Raw genomic sequence first — 22,118 nt, 5'->3', positions numbered from 1 at the left:
GAAATAAGGTATTGTTGTAGTGTAAGAAAAATGTTCTCTCTCTGTATATGCAGATGACACATTCATTTTTCTACAAAATTTATCCCAGTCACTGCCAAACTTGTTATTTTGAAGGATTTCAGACAGGTATCTGTTTTCTCAGTGAATTTTACTAAATCAGTGTTGATGCCATGTGGTCTAGACTCTTGCAGAACTACAGGTTCTTTAAAACACACCTCATTTCAGTTTATTTCCTCTTTTAATATATCATGAGGTTATAGTGTCACATTACTAATGCAAGTAAATACCAAATGGACTTGGGGAAAATCCATTATTTCTGGGATAAGCAGTATAAAATGTTTTGTACATTTTTGGGATCTTGCCAGGTATTTGTGACTTGGATTGGCCACTGTTGGAAACAGGATGCTGGGCTTCATGGACCTTTGGTCTTTCCCAGTATGGCAATACTTATGTACAAATTAATGCTATGGCAAGACAAAGTAGAATAAATATATCAAAAATGGTTGTCTCCCCTAAATTCTTATTTTGTTTTACACACTTGCCTATCTGTTTACCATAATCTTTCTTTTTTTACATTTATTTGACAGGGCAAGAAAACCTGACAAGTCTGAAGTAGGAAATTTCTGAACAAAGGGTATACCAAATTTATTACTATAGTATTGGTCCGCTTGCCTTAAATATATACATTACCTCTATGATTTAAATGAGAAGACTCTGAGTAAGATTGGAAGCCCAGATGTTTACACCACTTACATCCAAGTAAGGAATCCTCAATATGGATGTTACATTGATAGCTAACTGCTCAGGCCATTCCTTTCTTAAACCCTTGACTACAATTTGGATGAAAATATATAATAAAGCTTGAATTTCTTAACTTTGTTCCGTTTTGCACTTATTTTGGCAAGCCTTTTTGTCAGAGAAATATGGAAGCATATTACATCTCGGTTAAGAGTGTTTGAGTTAATATTATTCCCTATGCTATATACTAGACAGCTGGTAAACTCCCAGAAAGATTTAGAGGCTGTTACTGGTACCCTGCTCTCTTTTGATCAATTTCCAGCTAAGACATTTTGTTACACTTAAAGAAGACTCACATTTATCATTCCCTACTGAATTGGGGAATAGTGTTATTTGGGAAATAGAAACCAGCAAGGATGATCTCTCAGCTTTATCAAATGTTACATGAGATGAAGAAATCTTGTGTAACTCAAAATATATGACTGCCTGGGAAACAACTTTAAATAAGGAGATAGAGGACTCTTTCTGGCAATCTACTTAACAATATTTTTTTAAAGGCTTGATTTCCTTAACTAGAGTTAGTATGAAAGTTAAGATTTTGATGAGACTGTATTTAACTCTTCAAATTTTACATAAAGGTTTACTGGAAGAATCTGCCCTGTGTTGGAGAGGAAGATGTAAATTGGAGGGTTCATTTTATCATATGTGGTGGGAATGTCCAAAAATTAAAAGATTTGGGGAAACAATATACTTTGGTAACTAAAGCTCTTGGGATTGTATTTCCTATGACCCTGGAGATACACTTGCAGGTTGGGGGGGTCCATCACCCTTTTCCACTAATGAATACAATATAGTAGTATGGGGCAGCATTTTAGAAAGGTTGTCCATATCGGAATTTAGACATTCAAGTCAGGACATATGAAGTTCCTCTAGTATCGTAGAACAGGATCTGCCAATGTAGAGCCTGTTCTAAAATACATGGTGAAATGGACATTCATATGCCAGTGACAAGCAGCATGAAAAATAGACTTCTAAAATATCAACAGGGCAACACAGGAACATATACGTCTCTGTGATTGCATAAGTACAACTATTCAACTTTGAATGTATATGCATCATGTTATAGAATGCGCTTAGACAGTTCTGCACATAAATCCTAATCAATGCCAATTAGTGTAAATAGTTTCTTGTTAAGTTGCAATTATTGGCACTGACTGGCTTGTTAACTAATTAAGTTGTGCACACAAATCCAGAAATGTGACTGGATTTTGTGCACAACTCACGTCGTGCTATTTAGAATCCAGGGGAAAATGGATTGTACTATAATTCTGAAACTTTGTATACTTAGAAAGTATTGTATAGTTTGAAGTTGTCTTAATCTTCAATTCATTATGTCTTCAATTTATTATGTAAATTGAGGAGACTAATACCATTCTTCACAAAACCAGTCTTGTGTACCCTAGTTCAATCCCTAGTCCTAACAAAATTTGATTACTGCAACTCTATTTACACAGGACTTAAAGAGGATCGCCTCAAAAAAACTACAAACTGCTCAAAACACTGCCGCACGTCTGGATGGACCGTTCAGGTCTTTATCTGCCATCATTTACTATGTTGCCATGCTTTGCCAAAGCAACTCCCCTTCTGTATGATTCACATTGGCTGCCAATAAAAGATAGAATATCATTCAAGCTATATACCTTCATTCACTAAATTTTGTATGGTTCGGCCCAAATACTGTATACATGAACAACCTCATTGAATTACCCTCACATAACTCCTCTAAATCATCTAGAGAGTATCTTATCCTGCAATTCCAGAATTGTAAGAAAGTAACCAACAAAACAATCAATCCATACTGTTAACGTTTCATATCAATGCACTAAAATTTGGAACTCCTTACCTAAAACCATCAAATGCAGCAATGATTATTTGTTATTCCGAAGTCTGTTGAAAATTCACTTCTTCAGTCTAGCCTTTAAGGCTAAAAGCACTCTTCTTAAATAAACTCATGGCATTAATTTTTACCTCATCCCACCTCCCACTACTCCTGTGTATCCCAGCTAATTCTAGCCCCTACCTTTTCCTCCATATTTCAATTATCTAGCTTAAATCACTAAGAGGCCCTTTTACAAAGACGCGTTATGCGCTATGCACATGCAGTGCACGCACAAATGAGACTACTGCCAAGTTACCATGTCCCTTGGTGGTAATTTTAGATTTGGTGGTCACCCATAACACCTGGATGATTGATTTATTTATTTCCTGCCTCAGGGGGCAAGATTGAAGTCTTGAGTATCAATAAGCATACAAACCACGTAATAGTAAACTCACTCTACAATTTGATGCACAAACTTTAGCAAGCAGTAGAGTGAGTTTACTATTATGTGCTTTGTATGCTTATTGATACTCAAGACTTCATTCTTGACCCCTGAGGCAGGTGCTTTGAGTGCCGAAACACGGCCCGTGTCAGGTCTCCTTCCATTAAAGTTTTGCATTTTTCCAACCTTGGAGGCCCCTTTGTACTTTTCTGTGTTGCCCATTGGACTTATGTACTCTTGGACCCTCTCTTCTGCTGCTTTATTTATTTCCTCCCATGCGCATCATTTCCAGTGGTAATCGGCAGTTGGCATGCGCTGACCGGTCACCACATGTGTAGCACATGAACACTTACTGCTAGATGAATGGGTGACATTAAGGGCTCAGGCCAGTTTTGGACGTGTGCCGGTTTCAGGTTTTTTTGCAGATGCAGTCAAAACTGACCCGGCACACGCCCAGTACCCGTGTCTACACTACCAGAGGCCACTTTTTACCATGGCTTAGTAAAAGGACCTCTATGGGCCCTGTTTACGAAGCTGCGCTATAGGCGTTTAGCATTTTTAGCGTGTGCTAATACTAGAGACACCCATAGGAATATAGCTAAAAACCCTAACACATCTTAGTAAACAGGGCCCCCAGGTATTTGATTACATCTGCTCCTAGCTCAAGTTTTACTGGTCTAACATTATATGATGTATTTTATTTTCTGTTAATATATTTTGAGCATGTTCATGCTTTTTTAATTGTTATGTAAGCCACATTGAATCTGAATTCTACTCGGGCTAATGCAGGATATAAATGTCATAAATGAATAAAAATAAAAAATAATCTAAAGAAAAAATTTTAGCGATCTGACTCTGCTTCTAGGATATTATTTTAACCTTTTAAGATCTTTTCAGAGCCTTATAGTGTCCTTCAGGAATTGTTTAGGTCAGTTAAGGCTAGATTTTATATATGGCACCTAAAAATTTGGCTCAAAAAACCCACTTAAGCTTTATTCTAAGCGCTGCGCCTAATGTTCAATGCAGTTTATAGAATTATTCTTAAGTGTTATGGTCACATGTAAATCTAGGCACCAGCATTTTGCACAAACGAAAACATGGTGGAAATGCCTGCACCTACATTTATGTACTACTACTACTATTAAACATTTCCATAGCGCTACTAGACTTACGCAGCGCTGTACAAATTAACATGAAAAGACAGTCCCTGCTCAACAGAGCTTACAATCTACACAGCACCTTATTCTGTAAGTACGTGCATAACTCAAAGCTACGCTCCTGTTCCGTCCCGACACATCCATGACCATCCCCTTTCCACACCCCCTTTTTCGGGCTGTTTGTAAAGTTTAGGCGCATATCCCGCACTTAACTTTTACACAGGTAACATTCAATTAAGTTTAATTAGTGCCACTAATTACTTGTTAAAAAGTCAATTATTGGCACTAATTTGCTTGTTATTCTATTAAATTGTGCACACAAATTGCCTAAATTTGCACACGTAATTTTCAATGACCTTTATGGAATTAGGGGGTTAATGTTCTGGTCTCACTTGTTTTAATTCTAGGATTTTTCTTGCTGAGATACTCTGGAAAGAAAGGATTGAAGGATGCCCACATTACATTCACAAACATGATACTTTTTTATTTCTTTTTTCTCTCATTTTGTTATTAAGGAGGAATAGATATTATAATATAAGATTGATGCTGTAATAGTGCATATTGATTTTTTCTTACTTGTTAACTACTTACATCAAGTCCAACTCATGTGAGTGATTTATCAAACTTTCGAGGTTTCTTGTGTTACACATTAATGTACAAAACTAGAGCATTTATAGGTGTATACACTTTATTCTACCGTTTTTAATGTGTTAAAATTCAATAAAATATCATACTACAAAAATGCAGGTACTAAACAGGAAATATAAGTGGGCTGGAGAAAGCCTCACACTTGAAATGCAATTGAATATTAAAAATTGCATCCACACACTTCCAAATGCAAGAAAGAAAGAAAGAAAGAAAGGACTTCTTTCTCGCATGCTCATGGGAGGTATTCTGTTAATGGATTTGCTCTTCTGGTGCTGATGTTGTGGTGGCACTTTGTGGTGATTCTTCTATAAATTCATAACAATGAACTCATTCTTGGAATGTGAATTGTAGAAACAAAATCTATCAAATCATTCTCATGAACCCACTAGACTGCACAATATGAGGCTGAATGGTTTTCCCATGTGGGTAACTGTGGGGTCCTCCGGTTGTGCTGGCACAGTTGGCAGTGTGGTATATTGCAGGGTGTTGTTCCACCCCCTTGTTTTTGACCTTCTGGTAGAAACTTGTCTTTCACTAATTTTTACTTCAGTTTGAGTGGTTTTCTGAAGGCCAGTATTGGCAAAACAGGGAATATTTCCTTCTTTAATTAGATTTCATGCTTCTACAGTGGTGGTTATAGATCTTTTATGCTTTTTCTCAGTTTTCCCCACCTTTGGATTGCATGCCAGATGATTTGGGGTTGTTGCCTTTATGTCTGAAGGATTCAGTCAGGATTTTGAGGTGGTCATCCGTCTGTTGGGTCAGAGTGTATATGGTGGTATTGTGTGGCCTCGGTGTGTATAACTAATTTTTTTTGATGGAAGGGGGCAAAAGCTGAATTTGTGAAAGTAGCTATATGTGTCAGTTGGTTTCTTGGATACAGATGTTTGTTGATGGCTGTTAACCTTTTCTGTATAGTCAATTTTGAATCTGACTGAAGGATAGAATGCATGGAAAGAGTTATGAAATTGTTTGTCTTTTCTGTCCAAATCATAAAAATGTTATTAATATATCAGTAATGTTTGAAGGGTTTAGGGTGATATATGTTCAAAAATCTATCTTTTTTCAAGGTTGACTTGTTAGATTATCATTAGAATGCATTTTTATTTTCTAATATTGTTATCTTTTGCACTTTCTGTCCCACCTAAGGAAGGGGGGAGGGATTAGCTCCTGAAAGGTAGTCAAAAATATATTAGTGCAATCCAAAAGGTATTGCTTTATATTCTTTTTTTTTTGTTGTTTTATTTTTATTGCATTAGCACTTATTTCTAAAGTATTCTGGTCAGAATGATTTGCCCCCCCCCTTGCAGCTTTGTAAAGAGGGGGGGGGGGGGGTTGGTGAGGATGATAATAATTTTCCAGTACCCAATGCCTCTTTTATCTCCCTCTAATGGTCCTGTGGCTGGTAGAGCAGCTAGCTTGGACAGTAAAATCTTTCCTTTTTTTAAATGATCATACAATCTGTCAGAATGATGTAGGGTTCAGTTAAGCACCTGGTGTTTTGGACTTCCTTTTGGACAAATATCATTAAATTTGTAGTTTTTCCAAACAACTGTTACAAAGGGGTCTACTTAGGAGGTATTAGAACTGAGAAATATGTGTAGCATGACTTGAAAACGATAGTGGGGGCACACAGTTGATTGTAGTGCTATTAAATTAACTGTGTATGTTTAAGGTAATTTGAAATAGCTGAAATAGTTTGTATGTCCATTTCTCACTATTACTATAAAAAGTGAAGGAATTGGATTGCATTTTTCTTTCTGTTTGAGTGAAGATGGATATTCTTTTGGTTACATCTCAGTAGACACTTAGGTTGACATTGACGGTGAGTAGATTAATGGAGTTGCTGCTGAAACAGGGGATAGTGGAGTTTCTGAAATTAGTGGATTACTGGGTTCAAGGCAGCACAATTTTAGCAGAGGTAGAACTTGTCAGGCAAAACTAATCAATTTCTTTGGGTGATGTTTATATGGGACATGCAGGTCATGAACCATAAAATAACTTTACAACAGTAACTGAGAATTATGAGCAAAGCTAGGCCTCTGTGAACAGGCTATGAACAGGTTAAGCATCAATGAGAAGCTAAATAATAATTACACAGAATGTGAATCTCATGTCAGCTTGCCCTTCTGTTGGTGAGACAGGCAGATATGGAGTCATAACAGAGATATGTGTGGCAGGACAATACTGTACATGAATGTAGTAATGTAAGGGGAAATTTGCTGCTGACCATGAAAGCAGATAATGAAGAGACACAACTTTGGTTGCTGGGAAGATGGTTTTTGCAAAGTAGGATAACCTTACTGACCTTACTTATGATAAGCAAATATGTTATGTAAGATAGAATTTACTAGAATATGCTCTAATATGTTAAGTTATGCTGACTTTGTACTTCCAATACTAGCCTATGAGAGAAAAGGGTATAAAAGGAGAATCATGGACAGAGGCAATCAGAGAGCTAATGTCAGAGGTCACGTTTGTGTCCCGGTTGCTGTCTCATTTTGAGAATTAATTCATTATATTACGTATTCTAATCGTAGTCCTGATTGGTAAGTGTAATAAACAATTACTGATTATTCTCATATTACTATAGCCTTCTTTGACTTTCTGTCTCTCCACCTGGTGGTGTTAGGACCATAATCCCTGGAATGCTGGACAGTCCAGGTTACAGGTAACTAGCACCTTTATACCTGGGAGAGGGCAGAAAGATAAACAGTGACCAGAGAACTGGATCAGAGGAAACCACCATATGTAGTATACTTGGATTTTATCAAGGTCTCTGACATGATGCCAGATAGGTGGCATAAATAAATTGAGTGCCCATGGTATGGACCTTAAAATGACTTACTGAGTAGAGACTGGTTGAGTGGGAGGCAACAAAGGATAGTGGTAATGGGGTTGACTTAAAGGAAAGGGGCATTACCAGTGGTGTGCCTCACAGACCAGTCCTTGGTCTAGAACTTTTCAATATTTTGATATGTAATATTGCATAAGGGCTATTGAAAAATGAGGGTTTTTTTTCAGTTTGCCACAAAAATCTGTAAGATGGTAGACACATTTGAATTGTTTTATTTTTATTTGTATTTTTATTACAGTATACTTGATATACCGCCAAAGGCCTGCACATAGGTGTCTAGGCATTTTACACCACTAAGAGGCTCATTTTCAAAGCACTTAGACCTACAAAGTTCTATAGGCTACTATGGAAAAATTATGTTTCTTACCTGATCATTTTCTTTTCTTTAATCATACCAGACCAATCCAGACCAAAGGGTTATGTCCACCCACCAGTGGAAGGAGACAAAGAAAACAATTCTAAGTACTTCGCCTCTTAAGGGTATCGTGCAGTCTGGAATGCTCAGTATTTCAAATAAGCAATGGTGCTCTCTACTGCCTGAAACAAGAAAACAGGAAACAGAGCTTACCGGCACTCCAAGAACTACCAGATGGGACACCTTATGGACCCTTGCACGACCAACAGCAGCCAAACTACCCATTGAAAAGGAAGAAGGAGCACCAATCAGACTTTCCAGCTGGCATGCCGATGCTGTCCTGTAGTAGGAGAACCAGCTCATCATGGAAAAATAATCAAGAGCTGTCCAGAGCTGGCATCACAAGTGGCAAGGAGAATAAGGGCAAATCCCATCCTCCTGAAAAGGATTCTGCTTTCAGATGTCAAAAATTGATCCAATCCCCAACGCTGAGTTGAGCCCTAGAAGAAGGGAGAAGGAAGCAAATCTAGAAAACAGACAGGGTGGGCGTCTGGACTGGTCTGGTATGATTAAAGGAAAGAAAATCATCAGGTAAGAAACGTAATTTTTCCTTCCTTGTCATCAATACCAGACCAGTCCAGACCAACCGGATGTAGCAAAGCAGTCACAGCAGTAGGGCAGGACAATAAAAATCACCAGCCCCCCTGGGACAAAGAAAAATGTCCATACAGACACCAAGAAATCTCTCCGAAAGAAACCCCAGTACAGGGAACTGTCCACAGAACCCTGACAGAAGCAAGAAGACAGAGGTTTCTAGACAGCAAGGTGAAAACACCATGGAGAGAGCAAAAGCCCTGAAGCTCCGAGGAGCCTGAGAAAGAAACCTAGAGAGAGACCCAAAACATGGAAGCCAGAAAGACCCAGCTCCAACTGTAAAGAATGTAGCAGAGAGGAGATGACAACCCACAGTGACCAACAATCAAAGACAGAGAGGAAAGAAAACACTGTACACTCTCCGAACTGCCTTCGAGTCGGAACTCCACAGCAACAGTGAACAAGGAGCAGCTGGAAGAACTTAACTGGCTCAGACCTCAACCGATGGACCCTAGATTCACATCCCCCCAATGAGGACATATGGAGGTGTAAAACAAGCCTAAGATCTCCCAAGGAATCAGAAGCAGATCATAAATCAGCAGCATACATCTCCCATGCCCACCAGGGAACACAGAGGGGAAGCCTCCCACTGAGATAGCGGACCAAAGCCAGAGATCTAAGATCACTGACTGAAAACAAATGTGCCCAGTCCAAGACAAAAGACCAAAGTGAACGGAATGTCCCCACTTCTAAGAAAGAAGAGGAAGCCACTTATTCCAGTAGAAGTCTCATCTGGGTTCTCCAGAGGAACCAAGTGGCCACAGACAATCTGTGCCAAACAGCCACCCTTGGCTCATAGGACAGAACCCAACTGGACAAGGAGAGAGACGGCTAGGCACAATCTCCAGGAACGGAACCAGGCTCAACACAGGGTGCCAGGTCCAAACCCGCCAGAGTAAGCAAGGCATAACACTTCGCAACTGTTTGAAGAAAATACCTGGTCTGGCCAGCTGCGACATAGCAAGGCCCAACAGTCAGAGGTGAAGCAAAGCCTGATATCAAAAGATGGGTGAAATCCAGACCTCCCAAGGTAGGGCAGAAAAAGGAAAGGAAGAGCAACCTAAGAAAAGGATCTGCTCCCCAAACAAAGTATTCTGCTATACCAGCAAGAGACTGCACACCTCAGGAAAGTGAGGTTGTAGACCTGCAAGGGACAGTGGCGTAGCCAAGGGTGGGCCTGGGTGGGCCCAGGCCCACCTACTTAGGGCTCAGGCCCACCCAGTAGCAGCACACCTATGAAGTGTTTGATAGGGATTCCCAAGCCCCACGAGCCAAAAATTCCTGTCCTTCCTGCATACCAGCCTTCCCTCTGATGTATTCCTGCCTATGTGGAAACAAGAAGTTGCATTAGAGGGAAGGCTGTGGAGCCAACATGAGCAGTGTGTATTATTTGCTGCTTGCTGCCAGTGAAAATCTGCTATTTAAAAGGTATGGGGGGGGGGGGGGAGACGTTTGAGAGACCATATGGCATGCAGGCGAGAGAGGGAGAGACCAAATCACTTGTGGGAAAGGGCGGAGTTCTTCTGCCCACCCATCTTGGGCCCAAGCCCACCCAAAATTGGGTGTCTGGCTACGCCCCTGGGACAGATGCACCTCCACCGGAGCGTGCCTGGCAACAGAAGAGTCCGACTGGCTCAGACCACTGGGCCACCACAGAAACAGACAGACTCGCACAGAGAAAATGCCCAGGCTAAGGACCACTACCGCTGGTATGCCCCATGTGGGGAAAAAATGTGAGAGAGAGAGAGAGAGAACAGCATGGCCAAGAGGGAGGGGCACAAAATGCAGCCAGACCCTGCTGAGGAAAAGTCCTCCCGTGAGACCGCAGCAGCAACCCAGCTGCTACAGACAGGCGGGTCCCCAGAGGATGGGCAGAAACTCACAGCCCACAAGGGAAGAAGATCCTGACTTGAAGGAGCAGTCTGGAACGCATCGCCACGCACTTCCCAGAGGCCTGAACTGGACCAGCACTAGTTCAGAGCACATCCAGAAAAAGAAAGAGCAGAAATATCTGAAATTCACTCCTAGTCAGAAACCCCTGGGAGCTGCAGGAAACAGAGGCCTCGGCGGGACAAAGAAAGCTGCGGAAAAAAGGAAAGGCAGCCAAAATAGAGGCAGGCACGGCAAGAAGAGAAGGCCTGTTAAGAGCACACTAAAGCTCGCCAAAAAAGAAGAAGGCAAAAGTGTGCTATCCAGACTGACAAAGAGCCCTGAGCTGCTAGCAAAAAACCACAGGAAACCAGCACAGCTCTAAGAAAAAAGTAAGTCAGTAAAAAATCATTTTTTAAAAACCATACAGCTTACCTCCCAAAAGGAATGGGAAGAAGAATTTCACAATTTACCAAGGTACGTACTTCGTCAGAAGAAGCTACCACAAGCCTGTAGCATGCCACATGAAAGTCCACGGAGCCACACAGACCTCTGGCATGAGAGGGGAGGGGAGGGACCCAGCAGTACTGCGTATCCCCTAGCTGGCGATGAGGGACTCAGGAGGACTGAGTCTGAGTATCATCTTAAAGGAACCTAAATCAGGTCTACCAGCAGACCCCTTGCTCAACTAACAGCCAGCTGAGCTGAGGTAGGAACAAGCCAGCTAACACCAACAGGAGCTGCACATCCATACACCATCCGCTAGGAGACAGAGAAAATACTCAGCATTCCAGGCTGCATAATACACTTAAGAGGCAAAGTACTTGGAAATATTTTCTCTGTCTCCTTCTGCTGGTGGATGGACATAACCCATTGGTCTGGACTGGTCTGATATTGATGACAAGGAAGGAACTTTTTAACATGCATGGGACTGATTTTGCTTGTTATTTTTTGAATATTGTATACTCCAGTGCCTGTTATTGTTTTTTATTATATATGTTGATTTGTGATATGCCTACTTGTAGGCAGACTAGAAATGTTTAAATAAATAAGTCTAAGAGGGTCTTTTATTAAGCAGCAGTAAGCCAAATGCGGGCTTACTGCTCGCTAAACCGGAAGTACCGCCGGGCTACCTCAGCAGCCGAGCAGTAGTTCCCACCCCCAGCGCATTCATTTCTGGTAATTGGACAGTGAAGCAAGCTGCCCAGTTACAGCTGGGTTAGCGCGGAAGCCCTTACTGCTACCTCAATGGGTGGCAGTGAGTGCTCCCTTCAAAATGGCCGCATGGAAAGTGCTTCACTTGCAGCACAGCCATTTTTTAAAACAACAACAACAACAACAACAACAACAACAACAACAACAACAGACTTTTACCCACTGCAGTAAAAGGGGCTTCAGTGCATGTAAAAAAACATGCTCTGAGGCCAGCACAGGTCCCTTTTTACTGCTGCTTAGTAAAAGGACCCCTAAGTGTTTTGAAAATAAGCCTCTATAGGTGTTTAAGAGAAAGGAAGAAAAGCACCAGTGGGGTTGAAATAGCGAGGTTAATTTTTTTTAGGAAAGGAGGATGAAAACAGATGGGTTTTTAAGGCTTGTTTAAAGTCTGCAAGAGTTGGTTGATTCCTGATGTTGAGAGGTAAGTTGTTCCATAATTTAGGGCCAAGGTACCTGAAAACTGAGTCAAAGGAGGTGTTAAGATGAAGATGTGAAGGTGGGGGTAGGGCCCGTAGATTGTTGTCAGCAGAGCATAGTCATCGGAAGAGGGAATAAGGGATAAGAAGGTTATTGAGGTAAACAAGGGTGGAGGGAGAACAAGATTTATATAATAATAGCAAGAAAAGGGAGGTGATAGTGCTTCTATGTAAACCTTTTTGGTGAGACCTCTGGAGATAAATCCTTTGAATACCGGGCCCCAAGTCTGCAGTATGCTAATGTACCTTACAAGAGAAGTTGAACCTCCCATAGCAGAATCTTTAATTCCAGGTCATATTTAAGGGTGACTCAGAGAGTGCTTAATGGATATGTGCAATTGCTCTTTTTTTTTCATTTTGTCTAGTGTGCGCTAAAACCTTTAGCATAAATTAAACATTTTGTTGTGCGTTATTTAGTTTTAAAGCATACTAAAATAAAATAACACAGGACATTTTGTGTTAGTCCAAGTTATTTCATTTTAGTGCACTGTCACGAAACACCTAGCCATCCACTTGGGGCTACTCTATGGCCACTTAGAGGGTTTATTCTCAGCACAGCTTAGTTCTGCCTGCACCTGCCACTTGTGCTCTACACTAGCACCTTCCTCCCACCGACTGGGTCCCAACTGCCTCTGGGCGAGTCTCCCACTCTCAAATTATCCCCAGAGATTTCTAGGTTATTGAGCCCACACTCCCAGTGGTCCCACAGATCCTAGAAAGCACTGACAGACCCAACACAAAAACCACCAGGATTCTTATTCAGTCCAGACAAGCAGAGGCAATAAAGTAAAAATGTTTATTTTCATGAAAAAATTAGAACAATGAACAGGAAAGGTGCAATCAGCAAACAGTAACAAGTAACTGAAATATGAATCAATTATAAAACTATCTACTATCTTCTATCTACATAGTACCTGGGGAGATCAGCACATATAACTGCTCACAGGTTATCAAATATAACTGTTCACAGGGCCTCAGCAAAGAGATCTTTCTCTCTTTTCTCCCTGGTTAAGACTGGAGAAAAAGCCAGGGACTTGTGTGTACCCCTAACTGACCTTGACCCACGAGCCACATGGACTGAATCACCTCATGCCCTAGAAGGAACCCCACCCCTACCTCTACCCCAACAATCCTCCCCAAGATGGGTCCACCAAGAAGAAGGATGAGGCTAAGGATGAAATTTGGAAGAAAAAAATTGTGTGTGTGCCGAAAATCATTTTCAACTGGCTGTTAGGTTTTACATGTTTGCTAGTGTCATAGGGGAAGCTAAGCCCACCCTGTATCCTGGCCTGCTTAGGTAGTCTGATGTTATTTTGCAGGCCTATAAACTGTGTGGGGGTTGGGTGTGGCTTAATTATGATGTTAGGTATTGTTAGGAAAGGAATGGAAAACAAAAATGAGGACTTTATAATGCCTTTGTATCGCTCCATGGTGCGACCGCACCTCAAATATTGTGTTCAATTCTGGTCACTGCATCTCAAAAAAAGATATAATGGAATTAGAAAAGGTACAGAGAAGGGCAACGAAAGTGATAAAGGGGATGGGACAACTTCCCTATGAGGAAAGGCTAAAGTGGATAGGGCTCCTCAGCTTGAAGAAAAGACAGCCGAGGGGAGCTATTATAGAGGTCTATAAAATAATGAGTGGAGTGGAATGGGTAGACATGAATCGTTTGTTTTCTCTTTCCAAAAATACTAGGACTAGGGGGCACGCAATGAAGCTACAAAGTGGTAAATTTAAAACGAATCGGAGAAAATATTTCTTTACTCAATGTGTAATTAAACTCTGGAATTCATTGCTGGAGAATGTAGTAAAAGCAGTTAACTTAGAGGGGTTTAAAAAAAAGGTTTGGATGGCTTCCTAAAGGAAAAGTCCATAGACCATTATTAAAATGGACTTGAGGAAAATCCACTGCTTATTTCTAGAATAAGCAGCATAAAATGTATTGTACTGTTTTAGTATCTTGCTAGGTACTTGTGAGCTGGATTGGCCACTGTTGGAAACAGGATGCTGGGCTTCATGGACCTTCAGGTTGTCCCAGTATGGCAATACTTATGTACTTATGATAAGCAATTCCGCAAAGGTCTCATGTGTCATCTGGAAGTTTTGGGTAGATTGATAGGAATGGATGTCACAGACACACACTGGTCAGTATCATCACTTCATGTGGGAAGAAATTTGTCAGCCCTTTTGGACCCAAAGCAGTCCTGACTTAAACATTAACGAAGACTACTGACCTAAAAGATGAAACCAGTAGTGCGATAGAGCCAGCTCGTACCGGCTCGCAAGAGCCGGTTGTTAAATTTTTTAAGATCTTGCGAGCTGGTTGTTCTGCAGGGCAAACCGGCTCCGGTAAACAAGGTAAGCATGGCAGGAGGGCGCCACAAGCCATGCTTACCCCGTTTACCTCACCTCCCACCACTGCCCTCGTTTGCCTGCGCCGCCTTGGGGGGGGGGGGGGGTTAAATAATTTTTATTACTTCCGTCAAAGTGGCTGTGTCATTGAAAGCCCTGCCCGTCTCTAGCCTTCCCTTCGTGAGTTCATTCCCTCAGAGTCCCGCCTTCTGACGTCATTTCCTCTTTCTGCGAGGGCGGGACTCTGAGGGAGCGAACTCACGAAGGGGAAGGCTAGAGATGGGCAGGGCTTTTAATGACACAGCCGCTTCGACAGAGGTAATCAGGGGAGAGAGGAGAATCACTGGGTACGGATGGCTGGAGGGGGGCAGGGGAGAGAAGAGAATCGCTGGGTATGGATGGCTGGAGGGGGGCAGGGGAGCAAAGAGAATCACTGGGTATGCATGGCTGGAGGGGGCAGGGGAGAGAAGAGAATCACTGGGTACGCATGGCTGGAGGGGGGCAGGGGAGAGAAGAGAATTGCTGGGTGCGGATGACTGGATGGGGGCAGGGGAGAGAAGAGAATCGCTGGGTACGGATGGATAGAGGGGGCAGGGGAGAGAGGAGAATCGCTGGGTATGGATGGCTGGAGGGGGGCAGGGGAGAGAAGAAAAGAGAATCACTGGGTACGGATGGCTGGAGGGGGGCAGGGGAGAGAAGAGAATCGCTGGGTACACATGGCTGGAGGGGGGCAGGGGAGAGAAGAGAATTGCTGGGTGCGGATGACTGAATGGGGGCAGGGGAGAGAAGAGAATCGCTGGGTACGGATGGATAGAGGGGGGCAGGGAGAGAGGAGAATCGCTGGGTATGGATGGCTGGAGGGGGCAGGGGAGAGAAGAAAAGAGAATCACAGGGTACGGATGGCTGGAGGGGGGCAGGGGAGAGAAGAGAATCGCTGGGTACGCATGGCTGGAGGGGGGCAGGGGAGAGAAGAGAATCGCTGGGTATGGATGGATAGAGGGGGGCAGGGGAGAGAGGAGAATCGCTGGGTATGGATGGCTGGAGGGGTGGGCAGGGGAGAAAAGAAAAGAGAATCACTGGGTATGGATGGCTGGAGGGGTGGGCAGGGGAGAAAAGAAAAGAGAATCACTGGGTATGGATGGCTGGAGGGGGGCAGGGGGAGAGAAGAGAATCACTGGGTATGGATGGCTGGAGGGGGCAGGGGAGCAAAGAGAATCACTGGGTACGCATGGCTGGAGGGGGGCAGGGGAGAGAAGAGAATTGCTGGGTGCGGATGACTGGATGGGGGCAGGGGAGAGAAGAGAATCGCTGGGTACGGATGGATAGAGGGGGCAGGGGAGAGAGGAGAATTGCTGGGTATGGATGGCTGGAGTGGGGCAGGGGAGAGAAGAAAAGAGAATCACTGGGTACGGATGGCTGGAGGGGGGCAGGGGAGAGAAGAGAATCGCTGGGTACGCATGGCTGGAGGGGGGCAGGGGAGATAAGAGAATCGCTGGGTTCGCATGGCTGGAGGGGGGCAGGGGAGAGAAGAGAATTGCTGGGTGCGGATGACTGGATGGGGGCAGGGGAGAGAAGAGAATCGCTGGGTACGGATGGATAGAGGGAGGCAGGGGAGAGAGGAGAATCGCTGGGTATGGATGGCTGGAGGGGTGGGCAGGGGAGAAAAGAAAAGAGAATCACTGGGTATGGATGGCTGGAGGGGGGCAGGGGAGAGAAGAGAATCACTGGGTATGGATGGCTGGGGGGGGGCAGGGAAAAAAGAGAGTCACTGGGTATGGATGGATAGAGGGGGTCAGGGGAGAGAAGAGAATTGCTGGGTATGGATGGATAGAGGGGGGCAGGGGAGAGAAGAGAATCATTGGGTATGGATGGCTGGAGGGGGGCAGGGGGAGAGAAGAGAATCACTGGGTATGGATGGCTGGAGGGGGGCAGGGGGAGAGAAGAAAATCACTGGGTATGGATGGATAGAGGGGGACAGGAGAGAGAAGAGAATCGCTGGGTAGATGGCTGGAGGGGGGCAGGGGAGAGAAGAGAATCACTGGGTATGGATGGCTGGAGGGGGAGCAGAAGAGAGAAGAGAATTGCTGGGTATGGATGGATAGAGGGGGCAGGGGATGGAAGAGAATTGCTGGACATGGGTGGATGGAGGAGAGGGCAGGGGAGAGGAGAGTTGCTGGACATGGGTGGATGGAGGGGAGGGCAGGGGAGAGGAGAGTTGCTGGACATGGGAGGATGGAGGGGACGGCAGGGGGAGAGGAAGGTTGCTGGACATGGGTGGATGGAGGGGAGGTAAGAGGAGAGTTGCTGGACATGGGTGGATGGAGGGGAGGGCAGGAGAGAGAAGGGTTGCTGGACATGGATGGAGGAGAGGGAAGGGAAGAGTGAGAAAGGAGATGAGATGAGGGAAAAGGAAGAGAGGAGAACAACTGCACATGGATGAAGAAAATAGGCAGAAGCTGGATCCACTGGACAGTCAAGTCTGCGGAGTAGGACCCAGCTTTTACTTATGGATGTAGAGCAAGAAATGAAGAAGAAAGGCGGAAAGTAAAGAAATAAATGGAAAGGAAGCCCTGGAAACGGAGTTAAGAGGACAGATAGCAGCAGAATAGTATACTGGGCCAGCATGATCAGAAAAACAAAGTCACCAGACACCAAAGGTAGAAAAAATCATTTTATTTTCATTATAGTGTTTGAAATATGTCCACTTTGAGAATCAGGTGCTCAACATTAAAAGTTTATATTTATTTACTTATTTATGGCATTTTATCCCACATTAAACATGAATTAGATTGGAACCTGGGATCATTTTGGGTTTTTTTCCTGGGGAGAGTAATGCATTGCCCCCCCCCCCCCCCAAGCTCTCTCCTCGGCTATAGCCAGCTCTGCAATTTTTGGGAGTGCAGAGGTGGATGGGGGTGGGGCGCAGAAGTGGACGAGGGTGGGGCGCAAAGGTGGACGGGGGGGGGCTCAGAGGTGGACCGGGGAGAGAGCCTGTTGTTAAACATTTACCAGCACACCACTGGATGAAACCAGGGCCGCCGAGAGGGGGGGACAGGGGGGACAAAAGTCCTCGGGCCCGGGCCTCCAGAGGGGGCCCGGCGCCACCGCAGTCAGGCCCGCCCGCCGTCGCTCCCGAACTAACTAACCTTAAATGCCTCCTTCCTTTCCTTTCACCACCTTCGTGGCAAGCAGCAGCATGGCAGCCCACTCCTTCCTTCCGTGTCCCGCCCTCGCCTGAGGTAACGTCCGCGAGGGCGGAGGTTAGCTCAGGGCCCGGTGGCGGGTGGAGGGGGGGCCCGGCGACCTCGGGTGGGGTGGGTGGGGGGGGGCCTGGGGGGGGGCCTTGTCCCGGGCCCGGCTCTGGCTCTCGGCGGCCCTGGATGAAACGCTTTACTACTCTTCCTCAGAACAGGGCTGAATTGCATTTTTCTTAGCTGGATGGGGTCTACCACTAGCCTGAGCAATAAAAATCTCCAACATGTATTTGTGGCAACATGTTAGCAAGTAAGCCACTTAGCTGTTCAATTTTATTCCATAATAAGATGACAAATTACATTACGTTTTGTTTTGGCATGTTGGCTTAAAGGAATGAAACTCACGCAAAACAATGTGTTATGTGATGACAATTGTTGTGCCTTCCAGTCCAGCTCTCTTGAAAACAGAAAATCAGGGCATATGCTTGGAGGGATAGGGCTGGGGTACTCCCTCACAGAAGCTATTGCATACCTGAAGTCAGCAATGGATTGTATCTAGGTGAGAAAAGTCATTGTCCTAGATAGATTCCATGCTTCCCCCACCCTTCGTCCCTCACCAGAATGCTCATGGCATAAATGGCAATCCTGAAATCATTCTTGAAGCTTGATTCTCAGGTAATTACTGCTTTGCGCCTTGTGAAGAGAAAGAATGGAATTTACAGTGTATTACATTCTGGTTGAATTATCTCTTTCATTAGTCTGTGGTGGATGTCAGAGATCTTGTGCCTGAACTACACTATGTCCCTGCTCATTAGATGACAGCAGGTTTAATTAAGGGATGGGCTTTACTGTAAGTAATGAAATTCAACACTGCTTTTTGATGGCTTAATGGGTAACTTGCTAGGAAGAAAAACATATAGGGCAAGCCTGATGGTAGGGAGACAAGATACTGAAGGCAGCAACCTATTTCCTCCTATTTAGCTCTGAAAATTTTAGATCTTTTTGTAAGAACGTAAGAACATAAGCATTGCCATGATACTGGGACAAACTGAAGGTCCAGCAAGCACAGTATCCTGTTTCCAACAGTGGCCAATCTAGGTCACAAGTACCTGGCAAAATCCCAGAACAGTAAAACAGATTTTATGCAGCTTATCCTAGAAATAAGCAGTGGATATTCCCAAGTCCATCTTAATAATGGCTTATGAATTTTTCCTTTTAGGAAATTATCCTAACTTTTTAAAAACCCTGCTAAGCTAAGTGCTTTTACCACATTATCTAGCAATGAATTATAGAGTTTAATTACATGCTGAGTGAAGAAATATTTTCTCCAGTTTGTTTTAAATTTACTACTCAGCAGCTTCATTGCGTGCCCCTTAGTCCTAGTATTTTTGGAAAGAGTAAACAAGTGATTCATGTCTACCCGTTCCACTCTACTCAGTAATTTATAGACTTCTGTCATATCTCCCCTCAGCCATCTCTTCTCCAAGCTGAAGAGCTTTAGCCAGTTTTGTCTTTCCTGATAGGGAAGTCATCCCATCCCCTTTATCATTTTTTCACCATTCTCGGTACACTTTCTAGTTCTGCTATATCTTTTTTGAGATGCGGTGACCAGAATTGCACACAGTATTTGAGTTGCGGTCTCACCATGAGCAATACAAAGGCATTATAATGCCCTCATTTTTGTTTTCCATTCCTTTCCTAATAATTCCTAACATTCTATTTGCTTTCTTAGCCGCTGCTGCACGTTGAGCAAAGGGTTTCAACGTATCATCAACAATGACACCTAGATCCCTTTCTTGCTCCGTGACTCCTAACGTGGAACCTTGCATTACGTAGCTATAATTTGGGTTCCTCTTTCCCACATGCATCACTTTGCACTTGCTCACATTAAATGTCATCTGCCTCCCAATTCATAAGGTCCTCTTGCAATTTTTCATAATCCTCTTGCGATTTAACAACTTTGAATAACTTTGTGACAAAACAAATTTAGTTAGCCCACTAGTTATTCCTATTTCTAGATAATTTATTTTATTTATTTATTGCATTATCCCACCTCTTTGCAGGCTCAATGTGGCTTACAATTCAACATGGGTACTGGAAATAGAAGAGAATATACATTTGGTTTTACAGAGGGTTATGTGTTACATGGTGGTGAAATACATGATAGTGTTAAAGCAAAAGACATTATAAGACAATTCTAGAAGTTTTAAAGATTATACAGTTACACATGTTGATCTTTGTGATATATCTTGTCGAAGAGATAGGTTTTCTGTAGTTTACGGAAATTGGTCGGTTGATAGACCGTTTTCAGGTTACGTGGCAACGTGTTCCAGAGTTGCGTGCTCGTATAGGAAAAGGTAGATGCGTGCATTAATTTGTATTTCAGACCATTACACTTGGGAGGATGAAGATTAAGGAATGTGCGAGAAGATATTTTTGCATTCCTGGGTGGTAGTTCTATTAGGTCTGACATGTATATATATATATATATATACATGACATTTATAAATATATTAAAAAGACATATAGAGACATAAAACACGAGGATAGAAATAGATCATGTACTCCATACAGTTTGCCTAATCACATGTTAAGGGCTATTCAATAATCTAGGTGGCCACATTTCCACACTCTGTGTACATGTAATTGTATAGAACACTAGCAGTTATGCACACAAGAGTATTATTATTCAGAAAAGTGTCAGTGGGTTATCTAAGTGCTATTCTACAACTGCATATAAATGTAAGAGGGGTGTATGTATATGGGTAGGACATAGATGGAGCTCCCACTCACACGTGTAATTTATGGAATCCTTTAGGTTTCATGTGTCCTTGCTGCATCTACATGCCCACAGTTAAGCCAGGTCTATGGCTGATGTAAATGTTCAATGCTAATACTGGCATGCAATATCCATTCACTTTTGGATCATAATACTCGTCATTTGCTTCTCCACTCTTTAGCACTTTTATGCCTGGATTACTGTAACTCATTACTCTAAGGCTGTAAGCTCTGTCGTATTAAACAATTACAGTTAGTTCAAAATGCATCCGTTAAGATGCTTTTTGGAACTAAAAAATATGATCATGTTGCCCCCCCCTCTTGATGAAAAAACACTGATTTCTGGTTTCCTTGTGAATCCCTTTTAATATCCTTATTACCCATTGGGGTTTTTTAAAATTCTGGGTTACCATCCTTTCCATTTAATCTGCTGATACTGTATATTCCAGCTCATATTCTTTGTTCATCACAACATAATCTCATGGTTATTCCATCGCATCGCCAATTATATTTTGACGATACTAGAAATGCTTATTTCAGTGTGACAGCCCTGACTCTCTGGTATAGGAGCCAACTTTTCAAAATGATTGGAGGTGATCAACTCGGCATAAATTACCAAGTCCATATAAAGGAAATTAAAGCATGGTGGGTTGTGAACACAACTGCCCAGACCGTCTTTAAACGAAGAGCACAGCAGGTGGTGCACACTTAGAGAGGACTTATGGGTAATGAAATGCTAGGGGCAGTGACAATCCTAGGTCGATTGCCACCCGGGGTGGATCGCCGATGCGCACCCCCCCCCCCGGGTGCAGCACGACACCCCCCCCCAGCGCATCAAACCCCTCCCCCCCCCCCCGGGTGCATTCTTGGCTGCTGGGAGCAGCCGCGCGGCTCTCGGCTCCACTGGCTCCCTGCTCCCTCTGCCCCTGAACAGGAAGTAACCTGTTCCAGGGCAGAGGGAGCAGGGAAACAGCAGAGCTGACAGGCGTGCGGCTGCTCTCTGCACCCCTCCAGCAGCGTGCACCCGGGGCGGACCGCCCCCACCGCCCCGCCCTTGCTGCGCCGCTGGCTAGGAGTAGCACTGCAAATCCCACCAGTCTCTCTTTCCCCCAACCCCAACTCATCGCCACAGTTAACCATCCTACTCCTAGCTCTTCTACACCACACTCACACTGTGCCTTCCAGTCTACCCTAGCCCATCTACACAACCCACAACCTGTTTTTGGTACTAACTAAGCAGCAGCATAGATGAGTTGGAGATGCCAGAAGCAGTTCTTTTGAAGATCGTAAACAACGAAAAGGCTGATAAACCAATATTAAAGATACCAGATAATTGGGGCACAAACCATATTAAATCTTAAAAACATTTGTCAAAAGTTTAAATTCAGTTCTTGTATGGACAGTTAACCAATGTAGTTCACGTAACAATGGTGCAGTATGATCAAATTTAGTGCTCCCCACCCCAAACTCAACTTTGCAGAAACATTTTGTAAAATCTGCA

The 22,118-nt window shown here is 43.5% G+C and overlaps 1 long non-coding RNA gene across 1 annotated transcript; it reads left to right on the top strand.

Moving 5' to 3' along the window:
- Positions 1–3,114: 3,114 nt before the first annotated feature.
- On the top strand, positions 3,115–21,973 carry LOC115460164. Its single transcript, XR_003940393.1, has 3 exons — positions 3,115–3,125; positions 4,456–4,463; positions 21,858–21,973. It is a non-coding gene; the product is annotated as an uncharacterized LOC115460164 (long non-coding RNA).
- Positions 21,974–22,118: the final 145 nt, after the last annotated feature.

The sequence above is a fragment of the Microcaecilia unicolor genome, chromosome 1 (genome assembly GCF_901765095.1).
Source record: "Microcaecilia unicolor chromosome 1, aMicUni1.1, whole genome shotgun sequence".
Taxonomy (NCBI): domain Eukaryota; kingdom Metazoa; phylum Chordata; class Amphibia; order Gymnophiona; family Siphonopidae; genus Microcaecilia; species Microcaecilia unicolor.
The sequence above is the reverse complement of the archived record's forward strand: the minus strand, read 5'-3'. Positions and strand labels throughout refer to the sequence as shown.